This window comes from Symphalangus syndactylus, chromosome 16 (genome assembly GCF_028878055.3).
Source record: "Symphalangus syndactylus isolate Jambi chromosome 16, NHGRI_mSymSyn1-v2.1_pri, whole genome shotgun sequence".
Taxonomy (NCBI): Eukaryota; Metazoa; Chordata; class Mammalia; order Primates; family Hylobatidae; genus Symphalangus; species Symphalangus syndactylus.
In genome coordinates this window covers 96,538,023-96,560,685 of record NC_072438.2, presented here as the reverse complement: position 1 = coordinate 96,560,685, position 22,663 = coordinate 96,538,023, and positions in this window count along the sequence as shown.

The following is a 22,663-nucleotide window of genomic DNA, read 5'->3' as shown; positions in this document are numbered from 1 at the left end:
CGGACGCACGCTGGAGAGAGACAAGCAGATGTGTTTAAATAAGTGACTTAAAATCTACCAGCATAGCTGAGCACACAGGGAAATCTGATTTACTGCAGGCTTACTCTTTGAAAATCAGTGATCCAGGGCATAAGTAGTATGCAAACATTTTTTATTTATCATTTTTCTCTTTTATCCCTCCAGATATTTCCACCCATCTTAACACAAGGTTTTACTAAGTCCCAGTATAGGAAATCTATGAAAAAAAAAAAAAAAACAAGAGCACTGGCTGAGGTGGATGAGATGGGTTTCTTTGCACCTCCTTTTTCATGGATTCTCACCCAGCACAACTCACACTGCAGCTGCAGCCACGTGCACAGTTTGGTGCAAACTCAGACTCATCTGAAGGTAGTGGAGTGTGATGTGATGCTCAGTTTTATGTGTCAGCTTGGTTAGGCTGCGATGCCCAGTTTTACAGTCAAACACTTGTCTAGATGTTGATGTAAAGGTATTTTTAAGATGTGACCAAAGGGCAGAGCTAAGAGCCTAGGTGGCAAAGTCAAGCCAAAAGCCTTAGGAGACATGAATGATTGAAACATGTCTAAGGACCAGGAAGGTTCCTGAGCAAGGAGCATGCCCTGTCTCCAGTCTGGATTATCCTGGGGGGCCATAAATGTAATCACAAGTATCCCCATATGAGAGAGACCCGGGGAGGTTCAACACAGAGGGAGGAAAAGGCAGTGTGACCACAGAGGTGGCGGAGACTGGAATGATGTGGCCATGAGCCAAGGGCTGCCAGCAGCCACCACAAACTGAAAAAGGCAAGGGACAGATTCTCCTCTCGAGCTTATGGTAGGGGCACAGCCTTGCTGACCCCTTGATTTTGGACTTCTGGCCTCCAGGTGTGCGTGAGAATAAATCTGTGTCATTTTAGACTGTGCAATCTGTGGTGATTTGTTCTGGCAGACCCAAGAAACTCACAAAGAGAATGAGAATGACATGACAGGGCCCCCAGAGAGATGGGCAGGCACACAGGTCTCCTCCAAGGTGCCCTGCCATGGTTACAGCCACCCTCAGCGGGCAGCCACTCCCCTCACCACTACAGCCTCCTTGGTGCATGGCTGCCACTTAGATGTAGGGTCTAGGCCTGGGCATTGTGCAGGTAGCTGCAGGCCCTGGGGTGGACACAGCTCCCAGCCAGCCTCCATCACACTGGACAGACAATGCAGACATCTGTCCGGGTCCCTCTGCCAGCTGAGAAAACACATGATAAGGGAAACGTTTCCTTATTTGTCAACAGGGCAGTGGCGAGTTTGACACAGCTGCCAGCTCTGCCAATTCCCGCAGTGTTCCTGTTCTCCTTAGATGTGAGGCCCGGAGCAGTCTGACTGGCAACACCCTGGTGTCTCACAGCCAAGTGCCAGTGCTTACAGTTGCATTTTCACAAAAGCTCACAACAGTCCTAAAAGAAGAGCTTGGGGAAAGAAAAGCTGACCAAGGCAAAGGCAGGAAGAGCCATTCAAGGCCCCGTCTTTCCATGATTTATGAACACAGCAAACCAGAAAAACTGGGGTATTTCCTGGGGGTTGAAAGATACTATACCCAGCCTAGAATCTGTCCCTACACTAGGCTCAGAGACTGCAGCATCCCCTCTTCCCTGTGACCTTGGCTGACGGGGCCAGGACATGGGAGGAGGCCAGCAATGGTGGCAACTGCTCAGGGGTGAGGATGACAGGGTGATGGACTAGGTGCCAGGCAGCACAGAGCAGGGAATGCCCCCCGGCCAGGACTGTTGGAGTCTCCCTGGGCTGAGAACTCCCAAATGTCCTATGATTATCAGGAAATGGGAAAGAGATGCAGTGAATTAAGAGAATGTACAACAGAGAGGCAAACACAATAGCCTCTCATTCCACTTACCTGGATTCCAGGTCCCTCCTTCTGTGGTCTGGGCATTCTGTGCTGCCGGCCAAGAGCAGGTGGCATTTCTGCATCCCAGGTGTATCACCTGCTCAGAGCTGGCGGAGGTCCAGTTCTCCCTGCAGCCCTCTGAGGCTCTACCCTCCCCGTTCCTGACATCCTAGAAGACCCCTGGGAGGACTGGTCTGGTTGAAACGGTGCTTCCTGGCCTTGAGGCCTTCGAGAGTGGTAGAGGAGACCTGACGCGTCTCTCTCCGTTCAGAAAAGACTCTTCGGAGTGCAGCAGCAGAGCTCCAGCGTGGAAAATGATGTCATCCGCCACCCATGTACGCCTCGCGCACCTCACTCATCGCGCATTCAGAGCCTGGGAAGTGTATGATGATCTTTCACGGTGGGGAAACCTCCTATCTCGCAACCACTCCTTGTCTTTCTATTTATTTTTAAAATTAATCTCTCGATTCACTTTATGTTTGTTTTGTCTTTATGTTCTTTTGTATTCCCATCAGTTGAATTGTCTTATCCTTAATGCCTGTGAATACCTCAGGACGCTTATTTGTGAAGGCTGCTGCTCTACCCATGAGGGTGCCTGACTCAAAATAAAAGCCACACCAGGTGGCCAAGAACAGTCATACTTTTCCAGGAAGGGGCACTACACCCCACTTGGAAATCGAGGCTTTTGCTCTCTTCATGGAGCAGGTGTAGTGAATTTCACTGACGTACAAAATTATCTTGTTTCAGAATGAGACTCCCAGACAATATCCGCTAGAGGGTTATAGAACTGCAGCCTGAAGTAACATAGGGGATAATGGATTCATTACATTAACTGTGTTCATCTGAAATTTATATAATAATTTAGGAGCCTTGAAAACCCATTCAGGTTCGACTGACTTTGAAATATATTTCCATATTAGCAAGGTACCTAAAGAAAACACCTCCACATTGAAAGACATTTGCAGGACCCAGGCCTTGAGGCAACTTTTCTAATTTCTATTCGGCCTGGACTTGGATCGTCCATTTTGCTTGATCTGAAAGAAAGCTGATGGTAATGGTTCCCAATGACCTCCCAAATACAAGACACTAGCAGACTTCATTTTCCTGAGGCTTACGGTGAAGCCAGCTATGCTGAGAGGCTTCCAAGGCCAGGTCAGGTTTGGGAGAGGCTTTCAGCTTGATGGCACCCCTGGGTGGGTTAGGGGGGTTAGTGGGTGGTATTTGGGTTCCACATCTGCCGTGCCCTATGGGCCCCCTCTTTCCCACCTATTTTTAGACTTGAACATGTATCTGCTTAGTGGCAGATGTCCCAAAAACCTTTCACAATTACCTAAATAAATATGGAACGAAGGTCTCATTTCTAACCAGTGTCAGAGGTAACTCATCTCACAGGCTCATTCTTTTCCAGTCGACTCACAAACTAAAGGCTCAAAGGTACAAGTAATGCATTTTTTTAGCTCCATCTGTGCTGTACGTTGCTATTTTATCATTCTGTAAATTCTAATTTACTTTTTTTTTTGAGCAGGGTGAAAGTTTATTAAAAAGCTTTAGAGCAGTAATGAAAGGAAGGAAAGTACACTTGGAAGAAGGCCAAGTGGGTGCCATGAGAGACCAAGTGCACCTCTAATTTACGTTTAAAGCAAATGAAAAACAGTCTAAGGAGGAAAACATGCTGGATTTGGTTTTGGAAAGTAACTGCAGTCGGCCATGGTCTGAGCATCTCAGTGGTCAATAAAAACAAGCAGAAAACCACTTAGAACAGCTGTCTCCGGCCTCCGTGGCCACTGGTAGGCAAAGCAAATTAGCTTCACGTTCATTATAAAGCCAAAGGCTGTTTAAAGTCCCACAGGATCTTCTTGTGTTCCTGGAATGTTTGCTTCTCAGTGCCTTTGCTCACACTGGCCTGGCTGTCTGGAATCCCAGTTTCTCTCCTGTTTAAGCCACACACATCACTCAAGATCCATTTCAAAAGATGTTTTCTTGAGAAAACCATCTCCAGCATCTGCTTGGAGCATCACAGAGCTCCAGATAGCTTGATTCATTGCTGGGATCCTGTTTCCTGGGCTTCCATAAAGGAGCTATGAGATGTTTCAGAGTTTCCCCTCTGCTTTTTTTTTCTTTAGTTCAGTAATAAATGACATCATTACTATTATAAGATTCACTTATCATATCTGTTTCCTGCAATGGAATATGACTTATTAAAGGTGGAGAATTGCTTATCCATCTTGTTACTTTTTATTGTTCTCCTCCCACCAAATACTCATCCCTAGATAAAATAGGTAGTCAATTGTTTACTGGCTTTAGCCTTTCTTAAATCATATTATTCACTGTGTTGACTCTAATACAGTGTGTTATTTCCTGCCGTCTGTGGTAGACAGAATAATCCCCTCCACCCCTGTGAAGGTGTCCATGCTCTAATCCCTGGCAGCTGTAAGCATGTCACCTTGTGTGCAAAAGGGATTTTGTAGGTGGGATTAAGGTTACAGCCTTGAGATGGGGAGATTATCCTGAATTAGTCAGGTGGGCTCAATCTAGTTACATGAATCTAACTTTTCCTGGTTCTGGTCAGAGGTAGATATGATGACAGACGCAGGTCAGAGACATGTGCTATGAGAAAGACTCAGCCATCGCCACTGATTGTGAAGGTGGCAGAGGCGACTGGGAACCATGGAAGGCAGAAGCCTCTAGGAGCTAGAAATGGCAAGGACTACATTCTCCCTGTGTTCCTTTCCTAGGGACCGTTACAACCACTTACCACAAACATGGCAGCTTAAAGCAACAGAAATTAATCTTCTTATAGTTCAGGAGGCCAGAAGACCACAGTCAAGGTGACAGCAGGGCCCTCCTATCTTGACAGTCTCTAGGGGATCGTCCTTTCTTGCCTCTTCTGGCTTTTGGTGGTTGCTGGTGATTCCTGATGCTCCTAGACTCGTAGACGCATCTTTCTAACCTCTGGCTTCCTTGTCCCATGACCTCCTCCCTGAGTCTATCTGCATTTCTGTTTCTCTGTTTTATCTTCTTATAAGCACACCAGTCATTGAATTATGGCTCACTCTAATCCACTGTGGCTGCATCTTAACTTCACTAATTGCATCTGAGATTCCAAGTCGACATAAATTTGGAAGGGGCATGATTCAATCTAGTTCACTCCCTAAGAGCCTGTAGAAGAAACAGCACTGCCAGAGCCTTCACTTCATCCCAGTAAGACTCAATTCCTACTTCTTTTCTCTCGAACTGTAAAATAGTGAATTTGCATTGTTTAAGCCACCCAGTTTGTGATAACTTGTCACAGCAACCATAGGAAACTGCCTGTCACCAAGGCTGGGGTTACCAATTTTGTCTTATTATGAACCACGAACTTTAAGGGTATCTGGTGCTATGTTCATTCCTGAGGACGACATATTCATAAATATGTCAGGGAAACATAATTCATTGCCAGTGATCTCCTTAATACATTCCAACAAAGGGCACTGAGAGGTTTTATAAAGTTTCTACTGGTGTTAAAATAGAAAGGACCGTATTATTATCATAAGATGCATTGCTTTGAGGCCTGGCTATACCTTCACCATCCTTGGAACTTCTTGCATTTGACACCTTGAGTTGCTCAACTCCGGTTTCGACACATGTGCTTTCTTGCAGTTCTTCATTAAAACTCACCAAGTGGTAGTAAACAGAATGGCAGAAAATAGAGGTTTTTTTCTATTTTTATAGCCAAATCTGAGAAATGCCGACAATAGCAAAAGCATCTGTCTGATTTCACACTCAAACCATTACAAATAACAGACTAGGGGCAGAGTGGCTTACCTGCTCCTAAACCATCACTTTCCAGGAACAGACATGCATTAGACACAGGTTTCAAAGCAAGGCTCACTCACTGATGGGCACTGCTGTCAAGAGGACACGCGCCTGCCCCGTCTTCCCCATGAAGGCCGTCCCTGGGTCTCAGTTCAAGCCGGGGCTGGAAGATCCAGCAAACAAGGCACAGCTGCAGGATGAGAGTACAGGGGCCCTGGAATCTGTTGCAATTCTTATTTAAGGGACGCGATTCTGCAGTAATGGTTGTGCTATTCCTGTGGCCCCTGTCCCAGTCACTGCCTGAGAACCCACAGAACTGGGTTCCTTAGAATACGGCCAAGCACTATAAATCAGCCTATTTGTCTAACCATGTGTCAAAACAATTGATGAGTCTTTTTTCTTTTCTCTCTCTCTTTTTTTTTTTTTTTTTTTTGAGACAGCTAGGCTGGAGTGCAATGGGGCGATCTCAGCTCACTGGAACCTCCACCTCCCAGATTCAAGCAATTCTCCTGCTTCAGCCTTCCGAGTAGCTGGGATTACAGGCATGTGTCACCATGCCCAGCTAAATTTTGTATTTTTTTGGTAGAGACGGGGTTTCACCAGGTTGGCCAGGCTGACCTCAGGTGATCTGCCTGCCTCGGTCTCCTAAAGTGCTGAGATTACAGGTGTGAGCCACTGCTCCCGGCCCAATTGATGAGTCTTTATTATTCATTCTTCAATTTAGAATGTTTATTTCAGATTATTTTCCTGAACTTTGAGAATTATCATATAGAATTATAATATATTTTTTCTGTAAAAATGGTTTACACTTCAAACACAGTATCTCTCTCGAAAGGATCACGGAAATAAACTGTGAAGAATATGGACAGCATATTGTGCTGTAAGGGGCTAAGTGCAATGTGGTTTCAGAAAGTCTGACTTGACTCTATACATTTATATATATTCATGCCTGTATATAAAACGATGACAGCATAGCCAAATATACTTCCTAAAATAAATCAAGAAAATGGCATTGAATAAATTCCACATTTCTCTGTATCTGTTCAGGTTAAAAGAATTTCTATATTAAGCCCTGCAGATGACATCAGAACTCTTTCAAATTAGCAAATGCAGGCAGTGGATAAATTTCATCCTTGACATGGTCTCTCGAGGGGCGTCTAGGCATTTTAATATAAAATGAAGACCAAGATATTCTCTACAGTGAGCCCAATTTGCCTTTGCGTTCCTACCAAAGCATGTAATAGTATTCATTCATTAGTGGTTTGGTTTGTGTTATTGTGCAGAAAAGAAATGAGATAAATAATAGGCACTCTCTAGGCCACTGGAGCACAATTCGGTCAGCGTCACCATGGATGTCACTGTCTATTTCAGGGAGCTTATTCCATAAGCCCACAGGATTCCTAACCACCAAGAGAACAAGATGATCATTGTCTTAACTGCAGCACCCAGACCATCCCTGTCCTGGAAGTAGTGCTGGGATGGAGCTTTTTCTGAGGCAAGAGCAGTTATAAAAATAAACTCCAGTGTCAGCTGCAATGTACATTAGCACCAGCATCTTGAGACTGTAAGTTGAGAATCAAGTGACAAAAGTCAGTGCCCCAATCTGGTGAGCATGCTGGAAGATTGTCAGGTTTCCCTCTGGGTAAGACTCACATGGAGCCAGCTGACTTCTCTGACAAGACCTCTCCAAACTTCCACTATCAGTGAGGCCGCATCACTGGAAATGACACGGTGGAGATGTCAGTCATGCCCTGTGTTGAAACTTTCAGGGATCTCAAATAGAGGGTCTAGGCAGTTGGCTCAGAGCCTTGAGAGCTGATCGGGCCAGGGGTTTAGCCATACATTACAGTGGCCATGGCTGGGCCAGCGGGCTGAAGACTGGCTTCTGGTGTTTTCTGTCTTTTACATATGCCATTGACAAGTCCTGGGGGTCTTGTTTCTCCTCCCTAAAATAGAGATGACATTACTTGCTGTAACTATTTGATAAGGTTTGAGGAACAATCACAGGAGAATATATTGACAACTGTATATTTCTCTGTCAATGTGAAATAAAGTATTCCTATCATAACATTGTATTTCAAAAACTATTATTTTTTCCTCCTGTAAGTCAGAATCTGTAATCCCCACTCCTCAGGTGGGAGACTCGGGCCACAGAGAAACTGATCACCTGGCCCCAGATCCCAGAACAAGGTGCTATGAAAGGAAGCACCATCACCTCTCCTTCCTCATTTCCAACGGTGCAGGGGGCATGGGTAAGAGGTGGCTGCTGTCAAGAGTTTCAATCTGGGACAGGCCAACTTTACATCTGCTTTTTTTGACTCCCCAGGATATCTCCAATTATTTTAAAAGATACACTAAACTATCAGATGTATGTTTAGCCAAAAATCGATTTCGATTTGCTTTTGAGGAAGGTTGGCAGGTTATGCTAAAAGTGTATCCATTAGGCAAGCTCCTCAAAGAAAAAAAAAAAGACAGGTCTTTAAAATAACAGTCGCTAATATTAATCGCAGGTCTTGTCTCAAGAGACTCACAGCAAGATCCAGGAATTGATCTCATCGATCTGCATAAAAACCCCAGGGAAAGAGGGAGGAAAACAGGTGCAGCTTTTATTTTCTCACTGAAAGACAAGACAATTAAGACTGGGAACCAGTGTCGGGGAGCTGCCAGGATAGGGGCCTGGGGGTCTGACTCTGGGGGTTCATCCATGAAGGTCCCCTCTGTGCTGTGAGTGCTCTCATAACAGTGTTGCATGAATATTCATGGATGCAGCCACTTAACATAGGAGCCAGCTTTATCCCATTTGGGCCATCACCATCAACAGCAACCAGGCTTTTAAATTCACCTTTAACATGTTCTGCCCTTTGATTCCTTTCCTTTTAAGATAACACTCTTTATAAAAGAGCCGCCATGTTTAAATAATTTGTCGATGAGAATGTGAAGTTGGAAGGCTCTGAATTTACACTCACGCAGCTCACACAGTGGAAGGCATCTGTTCTCTGGAAAACAAAGGGCCATAAATATCAATATTAGACAAGAATTCCAGGCCCCCTTCCCCCACTGGTGCATTTCAGACTAATCATCAGCAAGACCGAGCTCTGCTCGTTAGTTCTGCCCATGGGATAAGGCTGCTTTATTATTGTCGAGACTTAGGTCTCTAATTATTTACAGAACATTTAGTCGAGGGCAGAGAGACCATGAAAGGGACTCCTGACCTTCAGGACCTTGGTGAAGGCAACCTCCAGGCTACCAGGGGGAACCCGGGATGGAGTTGCACATAGGAAATCGTGGTGGTTTTTCTCTGAAACCACAGCACAGCATCAGATGGAAAGATTCCCCAAACCTGTCAAAGGGGAGATGCTGGGATATAAATGCCATGATTTTAGTGCTCTACTCTAATTTTTCATAATGACTGTTTCTCAATGTTACCTATATTGTTTTGACAAGTACCTATTTAAGGACACAAAGAAGACGGATATTTTAAGGTGTGGGAGCTAATGTGTGTCAGACTCCATTATTTTCAGTGAAATAGATAGATTCTCTCTGTGTGGGAGGAAATGGGGCACAAGAGACAGAGAGACAGTTTCTCTGCATCCCCGAAGGTATTTCCAAGTTAAAACCTAGATGCCTGTGAGAAGATAGAGCAAGAAGCATCGTATTGGATGTTGCAGCCAGAGGAATGACTGACTGTATGTGAAGGGGAGGGACCCTCAGTGTGTCCTCATCAGCCAGGATGGAGGCAGGCTCTCTGTGAAAGACTAACTCACAGCAGATGAGGACTCAGGAGGACAGGGCTCTTTAGAAGATGCCTAGACTCTGCAATCCTTGCTGTGGAACATCTGGGGCTGGCTTGTCACTCAACTGTGATTACGTGTTCCTTGTGGCACATCCAGGTCAAGATTCTTGCAAGTTGAGTGGTTTTTGGGGGGTCTGGTTGTAGATTTGAGCTTGACAATGTAATACTCATGCCCTTTGCATCATTAATTCAACAACGATTTATTGGGTACCTCCTAGTGCTGGACGGTGCTCTATGTGTTAGAACTCCTGACATAATATTGCACACATGAAAAGATGGTCATAAATACAAATTGTAGCAACAAGATCCCACCAGATAGACCCATCTGGGTAATTTGTATCCCATATACAAATTCATCTGGGTAATTCAAAATCTCGTATGTATAAGGAACTTTCCAAATAAAGTTCAAACTCTAGAATCGCCTCCAAAAGGACTCTTTAGATAAAGGCAATAAAAAAGGTATGAAACTTACAACTGCCTCACCCTCCTGTGTGTATATTCACTTTCCTTCCCCAGCCCCACCTTCTCCTGACCATCCATACCACCCCAATATCCTTAAAATTACAAACTTCATGTGAAACATCCCAGTACTTCCTAGTCCATAGAATACGCACCTTTTCCTTTTCCATTTCTGAGCCATTGCTAAGGACTTCCAAATCCAAGGATCCCATGGAGTGAGAAACTGAAGAATTGAGACTTGTTTTAGATACATAGCTTTCCTTGACCTCTGGCTCACATGATCTTTGAGTGAGATCAGGAAATGCAAACACTTGGCTTGAAATGTCTAGCTGGCATGACCCTGAAAGGAATTTAAAGCAAATAAAGAAGAGAGCTCTCCTACTGGCAAGTGATGGCAAATGGCTGTGGTGATGACGATAGCTTGGTCTAGAATTTCTGCTTAAAAGCACAGCAGGGAGGAGAAGAATATCTGAGGTCAGGCAGGGAGTCCTGAGATGCCTCTTGGTGCCTCTCTGCCCTTTGGCCACAGGGGAGAGGCAATTACAGTAACTATAGCCTACAAAGAGAAATGGAATCAAAGACCAGACTCAGACAGAAGAGATGAGGCCAATGAAAGCAGCAAACGTGTAAAAGAGAGAGACAAATGTCAGTTACAGCCTAAGACAACCCCAGCAATGGAGACTGTAGCTTATTCTAGAAATTTCCTTCTTTGATGTTTTCTAAATTGCGGCAACACATGCAAAACATGAAATTTACCACTATAACCATTTTTAAATGCGCTGTTCAGCAACATTAAGTACGTTCACATTGTTCCGCAACCATCACCACCACCCATATCCAGAACTTTTTCATCTTCCCCGACAGAAACTCTGCACCCGTTAAACACTAACCCTCTATATTCCCTCCCTCAGCCCCTGGCAACCACGATACTACATTCTGTCTCTATGAATTTGACTATTCTAAGTGCCTTATATAAGTGGAATCATACAGTATTTGTCTTTTGGTTACTGGTTTAGCTTACTTAGCATAATATCCTCAAAATTCATTCAGGGTGTAGCACATGCCAGAATTTACTTTCTCTTCAATGCTGAAAATATTCCATTGTATGGAATAATTTTTTCCATTCATCCATTGATGGACCCTTGAGTTGCTCCACCTCTTGGCTGTTGAACAATGCTACTATGAATATGAATGCATAAATATCTGTTTGAGTCCCTGCTTTTAAGTTTTGGGGTATATAATCAGAAGTAAAACTGCTTAATCATTTTGTGTCTTTTTAATAGTCTGTGGCAAGCCACCACCTTGATGTAAGATAGAGTGAGTTCAGTGTGATCACGCATAGATCCAAGTGGTGCTGGGACATGGGGAACTGCAGTTTTGGGTACCCCATGTCCTGTGGTCATGTCCCCCACACAGACTTTATGTAGAGCAAGTAGGCAGTTCCTGTATGGGCTGACAGCATCCCACCCCAAGAGTTTGCCTCACCTCTGCCTCAGTTTTGTGTGTGTATGTGAGTGTGTGTGTGTGTGTGTGTGTGTGTTTGTATGTTTCATTCCCATCCCCCCCCCTTTTTTTTTGAGACGGGGTATCACTTTGTCACCAATGCTGGAGTGCAGTGGTGTGATCTCAGCTCACTGCAACCTCTACCTCCTGGGCACTAGCAATCCTTCCACCTCAGCCTCCTGAGTAGCTGGGACCACCAGTATGCACCACCATGCCCAGCTAATTTTTTGTATTTTTGGTGGAGATGGGGTTTTGCCATGTTTCCCAGGCTGTCATTTTATTTCATTGCTGTTTGCTTGCTTGTTTGCTAGTTTTCTGGAAAGTCAATGTAGCATTTTCAGCTTGAGGACAGGGCAGCCTGGAAATGTTTGAGAGAAACTTCCTCCGGGATAAACCTTCAACCAATGGAGAATAAAATTAGTGACTAAAACCTGTAGCGTGTCATTCTCTAGATGGGCAGTTCTGAGGCATGTCCCTGTGATGCTTGAGTGTCCCTGGCAGGATCGAGCTCCAATTCTCTCAGTGGCAAAAGCTCAATAATTCACGAATCATCACTCCTATTCCCTCCCTGTCTTACTGTCTGCACTCTCAAATAAACCACCTGTGCCCAAGCCCAAACCTCAAGTTCTCTGTTAGGATGATCCCAGAAGAAGAAGATAATAAAAGTCCTCAGTTGGCCACATGGATGGGCAATAATTGCCAAAAATTATACATACATAAGGCAAAACGGCCCCCTCTGCTCACAGATTTCCTAACCTTCCAGAGTTGAGATCTTCTGTTTTGGAATAGGAGTCTGTCCAATCATTAGAGAAGAGAGACCATGTTGTTCTTATCTGAAGAGAAGGAGGAGAGATTAAAAAAATCAGACAGAAATATGCCAAGAAGGCTGACAAATCAGAAATATTCATTTGTACATATTACCAGCCAAATAAAAGCAGAAGCTTATGATAGTGGTGTGTGTGTGTGTGTATGAGGTGCATGTATGTATAATGTGTATATGTGTATACGTGTGTGTATATATACACATACTGTTTGTTATAACCATATTTTACCACTGTTTCTGAATTCGTGGTATAGATATAACATTGAGTTTTGCCCAAATCATAAATTTATAAAATGTACAAAGTCATGGGGGTATTTTTCAGGCTATAATTGCTCACCAGTTGATATTTCATGTCTAATTAGCTTGGTTTCTTTCTGAGAGTGTAGAAACCTCTGAGCAGGCACACACTGGAAAATTTATTTATTATGTGCATCTACATTTTGAAATGAATAGGTCATATAATAAAAAATGGTTGATCTTAATAGACTCTGCTTAATTTCATACTTTATCATCTTTTGAAATATCCCAGGAGTGAACACCAAGGAAACTCTTAATGTTTATGATTGAGATGATTTATGTTTTAAATTATAATGATTTTTTCAGTTTTAGAAACTAAGAAAATCAGTTCATAATATGAGAATTTTTAAGAAATCTTGGAATTTTAAGTAAGCACTTTACATTAGTGTCTATTTGTTTTATGCCAAATCACTGTAACAAAACAAAAAGTTGATACTGAAAAAAAAAGTTGAAACAGAAAAAAAAAGATAGTTCCCATCTGTTGTGGACTGAACTGTGCCCCCAACCAAATTCATGTGTTGAAGCCCTAACCCTCCAGTGTGACGATATTAGAGATGGGGCCTTCAGGAAGGTAATTAAGGTCTAATCAGGTCACAAGGGTGGGGCCCTAATCCAATAGGACTGGTGTGTTAGTCCGTTTCCACACTGCTGATAAAGACAGACCGAAGACTGGGTAATTTATAAAGAAAAAGAGGTTTAATGGACTCACAGTTCCATGTGGCTGGAGAGGCTTCACAATCATGATGGAAGGTAAAAGACACATCTTACATGGCAGCAGACAAGAGAGAATGAAAAACCAAGCCAAGGGGAAACCCCTTATAAAATCATCAGATCTCATAAGACTTATTCACTACCATGAGAATAGTATGGGGAGAAACTACCCCCACGATTCAATTATCTCCCACCAGGTCCTCCCACAACAAGTAGGAATTATGGGAGCTACAATTCAAGATGAGATTTGGGTGGGGACACAGAGCCAAACCTTATCAACTAGTGTCATAAGAACAGGAGGAGGTGCCAGAGGCTGCCTGTTCTCCCTTTCTCTCTCTCTGTGCATGCACTGAGAAGAGGCCAAGCAAACTCAAAGTGAAAAGGCACTGTCTATAAGCAGGAAGAGAGGCCTCAGCAGAAACAGTTGTGTAAGCACGCGGCCTGTGATGTTCTGTGTGACAGCCCTTGCTGATGAATATGCCAGCACTCCTGCATTGGATGATCCCTAAGGATAGGTGGTTTCACTTAACTCTGTTCACCCCAAACCACTAGGGCAATATTTTAAATTTGGCAGATTATCCATGAATTCATTTTTATTGAATTTGGATCAATTCAGTAAGTGTTGATGGTGATTACACTGAAATGTGAGGTCTCTATATTGAAAATGAACAAGTTACAGGCCTCACTTTTAGAGGTCTTGCAGCCTCATGACTGGTGAGTGGGTAACTGAGCTGTTCCTGTGCATACATCCCATAATACACACATCAGACAAGCCCGGGCAGCATGCCTATGCAAAGACAAGAGGACCTACTTATCTGTGGTGGGATTTCTCCTTGCAGTCCAAATGTTTAAACAGTAATGTCATCATCAGTCAAACTATTACGAGCAAACATCAAGCAGATCCAGTGAATCCTAGAGATGGGGTCAGAGGTTGCTCCCAATTTCGCTGCATCCTCCAAGATACCAGCCTAAGGCCCACTTCTTTCCATGGACAACCCCTTTGGTATTTGTACTCAAATCCCACAAAAAAGTTTTGGCAAAACACTTTAAATGTACTGCACTCTCTCTTTGCACCTCACTGCCATGGAAGTGCCAGAAGCTGGGCTGGCCCACCGACTTCTGCCCCTGCCAGGACTCCTTCCCAAAGAAGCTGGGGGAACACATGAAAAATCCCATGATGCTGAATTTGACAGCCACCTACTAACCATAAAACATGGAAGGATGTCCCTGTGTGGCCCTGTGTGCACTGCCTTGGTCACTGGGAAAGGTCAGGTGCAGCCTGCACTTCTTCAGAGATATTGCTCCCTCCACAGCTGTCCTGGCTGGTTCCCATCCACATGCCATCTCTTCAGATGCTGACATAGGAAGGCAGCAAATTTGTGTCCCCCTTGTCAGCTGAGATGGGTTTACACCTTGATGAGGTTCATCAACTTCCAAAAGCTGTGTTAAGCAGCATCAAAATGTGTTTCCTAAGGAAATAATTTGGGAAAGACTGAGTGTCTAACTCATAAGCCACCTTATGTTGATGGATAGCTAGGAATAGTTTTACCAATACTTTAAAGAAATTTGTGGAGCAGAAGACGGGCAGAGTCAAGGTGCCACACCCACAGCAGAGGGCTCCAGCTTTCTAGTAACACTTTGCAACTCATTCAGGACCCAGCTGAGGTAGGAGAGAAACAAAGCCCAGGAAACAAAAGGAGAGAGGGAGAATCATTATAGTACCAACAATGACATAAAAAAACTACATAAAATAGAAATGAGCTGCAGCTGCTTCCCCATCCTAGGGATGGCAGGGCCTTCCTTCCAGTGGAATAAATTATTGTCTTTTGGGTCCCCATTGCAAAAGTCACAACAATATCTGGAAGGAGGAGTCAAGAGGCTGGGTTGTGCTGCAAAATCATGAAGGGAAGTAATTTTAAGTTTCTGCAGGCAGTTCACAATCAATGTGCAGAGGGGTGTGAAAATGAAAAGAAAAAGAGAGCAGAGGGACAGAAGAGAGAGGAGCCCATGAACTGGGTGGAAGGCCTAGGACCTCCCAAAAGATACCATGAGTAAAAGAAATCCCTGGTGCTAGGAAGAGTCAATGCCTTTCTAAGGATGGAAATTCTGGCCAGGACAGCTGGAACTGTTTGCATCCCAGCAGACAAATAATTCTTCCCAGATTCATCCTTTGCTAGGCCCTAAATGTCAGTAAGATCTTCTATACCTGCTAGCCTATGTTCCACGTGCTTTAAGTTGATGAAGGAAAAGGGAACTTGTAATCTGCAGGATTTTCCACCCCACTCCCCACTTCTGGTAACCAATGTTAAAAACAGGTCAAGCATCCCCCACTCCTCCCCACTCACATTTTCATTTGCAAACTCATAATCAGTGTCCTCTGCTCCTGGCTTCTCTCGCATAACAATAAGTGCTCTGTGAAAAGCCTCCTGGGTAAGTGAGGAGCTTTGGAAAGACCACATAAAGTTTTCATATTTACAAACGTGTATGCATACTTGTTTCTTTTTTTACAGCTTCCATTTCTTTGCTGAGATTTTCTATCTTTCCATTTGTTTCAACAATGTTTGCCATTACTTCTTGACACATTTTATAATAGCTTCAACTTTTTAACATATATTTCCAAAACCTCTGCCATCTTGGCATTGAAATCTACTGAATGCCTTTTCACAGGTAATTTGAGATCTTCCTAGTTCTCTATATGATGAATTTTGAATTATATTTTGGACACCTGAGTATTACGTTACGAGACTTTTTGCCTTGTTTAAATTTTATGAAAATTGTTGACATTTTCTGTTTCAGGTGACAATCATTGGGTCCAAGCTGTAAGTTATGTTTAGCCTTCTGTAGGCTGTAGTTTGAATGTCCACTATTCCATTTTCGAAGGCTTTGCTGCACCATTATGATCTGTAGCTCTGTAGGTGACACCCAGTCTAAAACCTAGGCAGTAGAGTATATCATTTAGCTTAATTCTTAGGGTTTTTGGTATGCTGTATTAGAAAAGCTCTATGCATCTGCTATTTGAGTTGAGCCTAGGAACTGGTAAATAACTTCATGGGGTTGTTTTCTAAGTTATTCTCTCTCTATAATGCTCTCTAGTACTTTTTGGTTTTCTAGAATTCCCCTTTTTTTAATTCTATACCCCAAAAAGCTAGGGCTTTATTTAGCCTACCTACTATACACTTCCCTGACTATGCCAATAATTAGGGCCAAGGGATGGGAGGACATTAAAAAAAATGAAACAAAAATGTTTACCCCACCTTCTTAAGATTAAAGCTCCCTTGATCAGAGAAGTCTCCTTCCTTCATAGATTTAGGCACTTATGGGTCCAGCTGCCCTTGTATCTCCAGGAGACAACTTTATTGCTCCTTGATGCTGAGCTAGAAGTTTTCTCCTGGAGCTTTCTTTGTCCACACTGATCCCTACCTCTGAGTTTCATGTTGTCTTGCATCTGGAACAGGAGAAATTATAAACTTGGCCCTGGTTTGATGGTCCTCCAAATTCTGGCCATTTTCTTCAGTGCACCTGGTACTATTTAAATCCAGACTTCTCAAATAGTTGATCCCTGCATTTGTCCAGGTCTTATAGCTTCATTCATAGGGGCACACAAGGTAGCATGTGCTTACTCAATCTTACCTGGAACTAGATTCTTGCCAAATGTGTTCATCATCCTGATTTCATGTCTTGTGATTGAAATAATCACTCCCCTGTTTAAGTGGAAATGAATTTAAGTTTTTCATATACATTGCTTAATTTGTTTCTTATAAGATCCTTATTCTTTCACCACTCTAACAGAAGAGGAAATTCAGACAAAGAGTCTAGAGTCACAAAGCTAATATGTGGCAGAAGGGGCTCGGAACTGTACCTTTAAATGCCAAGTCTAGCACTTTCAGTGCCACTTCCTAGAATTTTTCATAAGCAACATAATCAGCTGGGACACATATTCTTACAGAACCAAGATTTTCCTTCTGGAATGAGGAATCAAGCTTTGCATAAAACAGACTTTTCTTCTCATAGACTTGAATTAGAGTGATGATGATGATAATGGTAACAACGATGGTGATTTAAGAGTTTGTCATAGCTGATGTTCAAAAAAGTAATTATTTTCAAAAAAATGTGTGTGTGTGTGTGTGCTCCTACAAACTTCCTCTATCAATATATCCATCAAGGATAAAGTATAACCATTATCATACTGTTCTCCCAAATCTTGATATGTATGTATGTATTTATTCTTTATATAACCCGTGTAGCGTTTCCTTAGGCACCTTCGTGATGAAGAGTATCAAGACCTCAGATTGGGTAGATCACATTTCTGTAGTAGAAAATACTGTTTTATTTTCTTGGAGCTTGATGAATAAGAAAAGAAATGAGATATATTCTCTTCCTGTTTACAGAAAAAGTATTACTGAGAACGGATGGCTAATAGTAATTTCAAAATTTCTGAAACAGAATATTGAAACTAATGAATATATATTTTCCAATTTGTGTGTGTATATATAGAGAGAGATTATATAGATAGCCTTATAAATCACCTCCTTTCCTATTGAGAAGTAGGAATTTTATATTTTTCTACTAAAATTGAAAATGGAAATTCCAGTTATTTAAGACATTGAAAATGAAATCCCTCTCACAAGAATTCCCCTGATGAAACTTGCTAGAGGCATCTGGTGTCTCTGAATTTTAATAATCTCTTTTTTAAAAAAGTTTCCTTTTTTATCACACACATTGAATGTAAGCATTTGTTTTCAAGCTTTCGTCTCACCTCCATGTAATCAGAATAATAAATATGGTATCTCCGTCTTTCAGCTGGAGGCTTAAGGAAGTATGTCACTGAAAACCTTCCACATCCTTTGATAAACACTCCCGTAAGGCTTTCTGCATGCCTTGGAAGCTTCCAGGGTGAGTCTTTGCATTTTTCCCTTTTAAAAGGATGAAACCAAAAGATATATTAGGGAAGGAAAGGAAACAAATTTGTCATACGATTCCATAATAGGAAGTCCTATTTGGCAATGAAAGGAAGAAAACTACAAAGATATTCAGGAGAAACTTTGCTTCAAATACACCTTTTTTATTCTAACAAAAACAAATAACAAACAATGCCTCCTTCCCTTCACTTCATCTGTTCTGGGGAAAGAATAATTTGTCACTAGGATGTCACTGGAAGCACACTGCCTCTTGGAAAGGCCTTTCTCCACTCTGCTCCCTCACAAGGGAAGCCACATCTTCAGGGGCCGAATCCCTATCCCTCCGGTTCCAAACATGCATATGTATGCTAAGAGCCAGTGCTAGGAGTCAGAGAGAGGCTATTAATGTAAATATATTTTCTGATGGTTACAGTCTCCGTTTTAAGTTCCTGTCTCTGCTCACTAAAGAATATAGTTGTCATGACAAAATACAATGTACATGACAATGAAGTTTCTAATTATCCAACAGATGTGAATGCTGACCGTTACATTTGTACCTTAATGTAAGTAAATCCAATAAAAATGTGTCTGAGTGCCAAACTACATCTCCAAAATGTCTTCTAATTTTAATAGCTTATGATTCTAGAAAACTATTAGAGTTAATATCTAATCCAAATTATAAATAGATATGTATATATATATATATATATATATATACATATATACTATATACATGAATACTTGTGGTGTTTGACTACCTTGTAAATTATTTTGAATGGTTGAGTCTAAGTATCTAAAACATTTAGTCTTTGAATTTCATTAAACTATTATATTGATTCCACAGTATCATTGCAAAAAAGAATCTACTCAGCAAAGAAAAATTTTAGCCTGGTCAAATTATAACTTTTGAATTAACTGGAAATTAAACGCTGAAATGTAACTGCATTGTTAACCAAATTTCATCTTAAACCGGGCAGGACTTAAGGAAAACCCTGGCTTCTGTTTAAAAATACTACTTTTTAACAGAACAATGGTTATGATAATTCAGTCATTGCTTTGAAGCAATTTATAAAGAATGTGAATTATTAAGATTGGCACCATGCCTGTCACTTTGAATGTCATTCCATGAATGTTCAGAAAGAAAAATGCATTCATTCACCAGAACTGAGCACAGAGCTACTTTGTGACAGCAAGTCCATGGGAAGGCTGCAGGATTAACCAAAACGGAGCTCTATTCTGCATGGGTCAGTCCATACTGACAGCCATTCGTTGTTGTTATTCTGAACATTATAGGAAAGACTCATTTCTTCTTGATGATTCTAAGAAATTATCCCAATCTGTTACTAAAGAGTCTGTTACTATGGATTCATTGTAGAAAATTTGGAAGAAAAAAATTTAAATGTATCTATATCTCAATACACAGATATAACCTCTGGTAATAATTTGATGATACAATATCTTTCTTACAAGTGCTTTTCTATGCAAACACACACACACTGTACATGTATATGTAATTCTGTTACGTATATGTAATTCTGTTACATATATGTAGGGTTATGTAAAGAATAAATACATGTACATGTAGAGATAGCTAGATTGATGTTTTGAAAGTGAAGTTTACCTAAGTTGGTTTTTTATGTGTGTGTTTGTTTGTCTTAACATCTGTAAGGTAAGTGCTTCCCATGGGAGCGGGGTGTGGCTATCCGACTCTGAAGTTCAGGACTTCTGCCTGAATGGGAGGTTGTGAGCCACTGAAGCCATGGTGTAGGCTCGACAGCTCAGGAATCTTGTGTATTTGTGGGTTAAGCACCTGCTGTGTGCCCCACTAGGTGGGCTTATATTTGTTTGTTTCCTTCCCATGAATCAGCCAGATGCCTCCTGGTTTAAAGTCAGGGAGGGTGGGCAGCGAGGCTGGGTCCATCACGCAGGGATATGGACTTGCAGTACGGACTCCTGACCATTTAAGTGCTGCCGCTTTGAAAATTAAGCCCAGGCATATCTTCATCCTACAGTCTCATTCTTTCACATTCAGCTGGTAGCCAGTGGACAAGATCTTTTTTTTTTTTTGAGACTGAGTCTCCACCCAGGCTGGAGTACAATGGCACGATCTCAGCTCACTGCAACCTCTGCCTCCCAGGTTCAAGCGATTCTTCTACCTCAGCCTCCTGAGTAGCTGGGAATACAGGCATGCACCACCATGCCTGGCTAATTTTTGTATTTTTAGTAGAAACGGGGTTTCACCATATTGGCTGGGCTGATCTCGAATGCCTGACCTTGTGATCCACACGCCTCAGCCTCCCAAAGTGCTGGGATTACAGGCATGAGCCACTGCACCCCACCAAGTGGACCAGATCTTAGGGCTCTCAAGCTGAAGGCAGAGGGCACATGCGGAGCCTGTGGGTCCAGAGACAAGTTATCCATGGCCAGTGCCCAACACACTTCTGCAATAGGAAGGTGGAAATAACAAGAAGCAAGAGCAAAGGTGATCGGTTAAATCATTTTCTACTGTTAGAGAGAAACATTTCCTGATGGGACCCAAGACTGTAGAGAAAGAATACAAAAATCACTCCTGTTAATGACACAGCAACAAATATTTTACCCTCTCCAAAAATCAAATCTTAAAAGGCAGCAAAGAAAAAGCTGAGCCTTAGAAATTCTCATATATTTATTTCTCTTAGCTCTCAGGCTACCCTGATTTGTGTGCCCCTGCATGTATGGCATGATAAGGGCTCCTCCATGGAGAGGAGCTTATTAAATATCCAGCAACTTAATACGGTCAGCCACAGAGCCCCACACACATGACATGCATGAGCATCTTCCAGATGAGAACTGTTAATACCAGAATGTCCTCTAGATGAGGTATCTATGTACCCTCCCACCAGCTTTCGGGAGAGTCCCCAGCTTGCCACACCCTAGCCATATTGGATCTAATCAGTCATGTCCTTTCTGTATCCATTAGATGTATGAAAGCGTGTCACTGTTGCTTTAATTCTGTTTCTCTTATTGTTAGTGGATGGATGTCCTTCCAACATGCCTTCCCCTCCAGATCGCATCTTCTACTATGGCCGTCTTTGCTCTATTTGTGCCTTGCTCTTTTACCTGTGAGGTTGCCTTTTTTCCATAAAAAATAATAGTAATAACTACATTTTCTGAACTCTTACTATGGTCCAGACATAATGCTAAGGACGTAATAGATTATTACTTACTTGGGTTGGGTGCGGTATATCACATCTGTAATGCCACCACTTTGGGAGGCAGAGGTGGGTGGATCACTTGAGATCAGAAGTTCCAGACCAGCCTGGCCAACATGGCAAAACCTCGTCTCTACTGAAAAAAAAAATACAAAAATTAGCCAGGTGTGGTGGTGCCCGCCTGTAGTCCCAGCTACTTGGGAGGCTGAAGCAGGAGAACCGCTTGAACCCAGGAGGCAGAGCATGCAGTGAGCCAAGATCAAGCCACTACATTCCAGCCTGGGCGACAGAGTGAAACTGTGTCTCAAAACAACAACAAAAAAGATATTACTTACTTGAATCTTCAGAACAACCCGATGAAGTAAGTACAATCATTATCATCCCATATTACAGAAGGACAAGGTAAGGTGCCAGGGGTTAAATGACTTGACCAAGATCACACAGGTAAGGATTACACATAGTACTGGACAAATAGTAGGTCCTCGTCAACTAGTATCTACTATTATTACTGGTATTATTGTCTTATTTATGTATTTTTAAATACACCTTAATTTTTAGAGCAGTTTTAGGCTCACAACAAAATTCAGGGGACAGCACAGTTACCATATAGTTCCAACCCCCTTCACACACACACAGCCTGCCCCGCTGTCAACCTCCCCGCCACAGTGTTAAATTTGTCATGCTCAATTACCCTATGCTGACACATCATGATCACCAACGTCCCTAATTCACATTAGGGCTCACTCTTGATACTGCGCACTCTGTGGATTTGGACAAATGTATAATGACATGGACCCACTATTACAGTATCATACAGAATCATTTCACTACCTTAAAATCACCTGTTCTCTTTATTTTTCCTCCCCTTGACTCCTAGCAACCACTAAATTCTTTCTTTTTACTTTTTCTTTTTTTTGAGATGGAGCCTCACTCTGTTACCCAGGCTGGAGGGCAGTGGCATGATCTCAGCTCACTGTAACCTCCACCTCTAGGGTTCAGGTGATTCTCTTGCCTCAGCCTCCCCACTAGCTGAGATTGCAGGCATCTGCCACCACGCCCAGCCACTACTTGTATTTTTAGTAGGGATGGGTTCCACCGTGTTAACCAGGCTGGTCTCAAACTCCTGACCTGAAATGATCTGCCTGCCTCAGCCTCCCAAAGTGCTGGGATTACAGGTGTGAGCCCCCTTGCCTGGCCTAACTAATGACATTTTTAATGTCTCCATAATTTTACTCTTTACATAATATCATAGATTTGGAACCATATAGTATGTAGCCTTTTCCGATTGGCTTCTTTGAGTTAATAC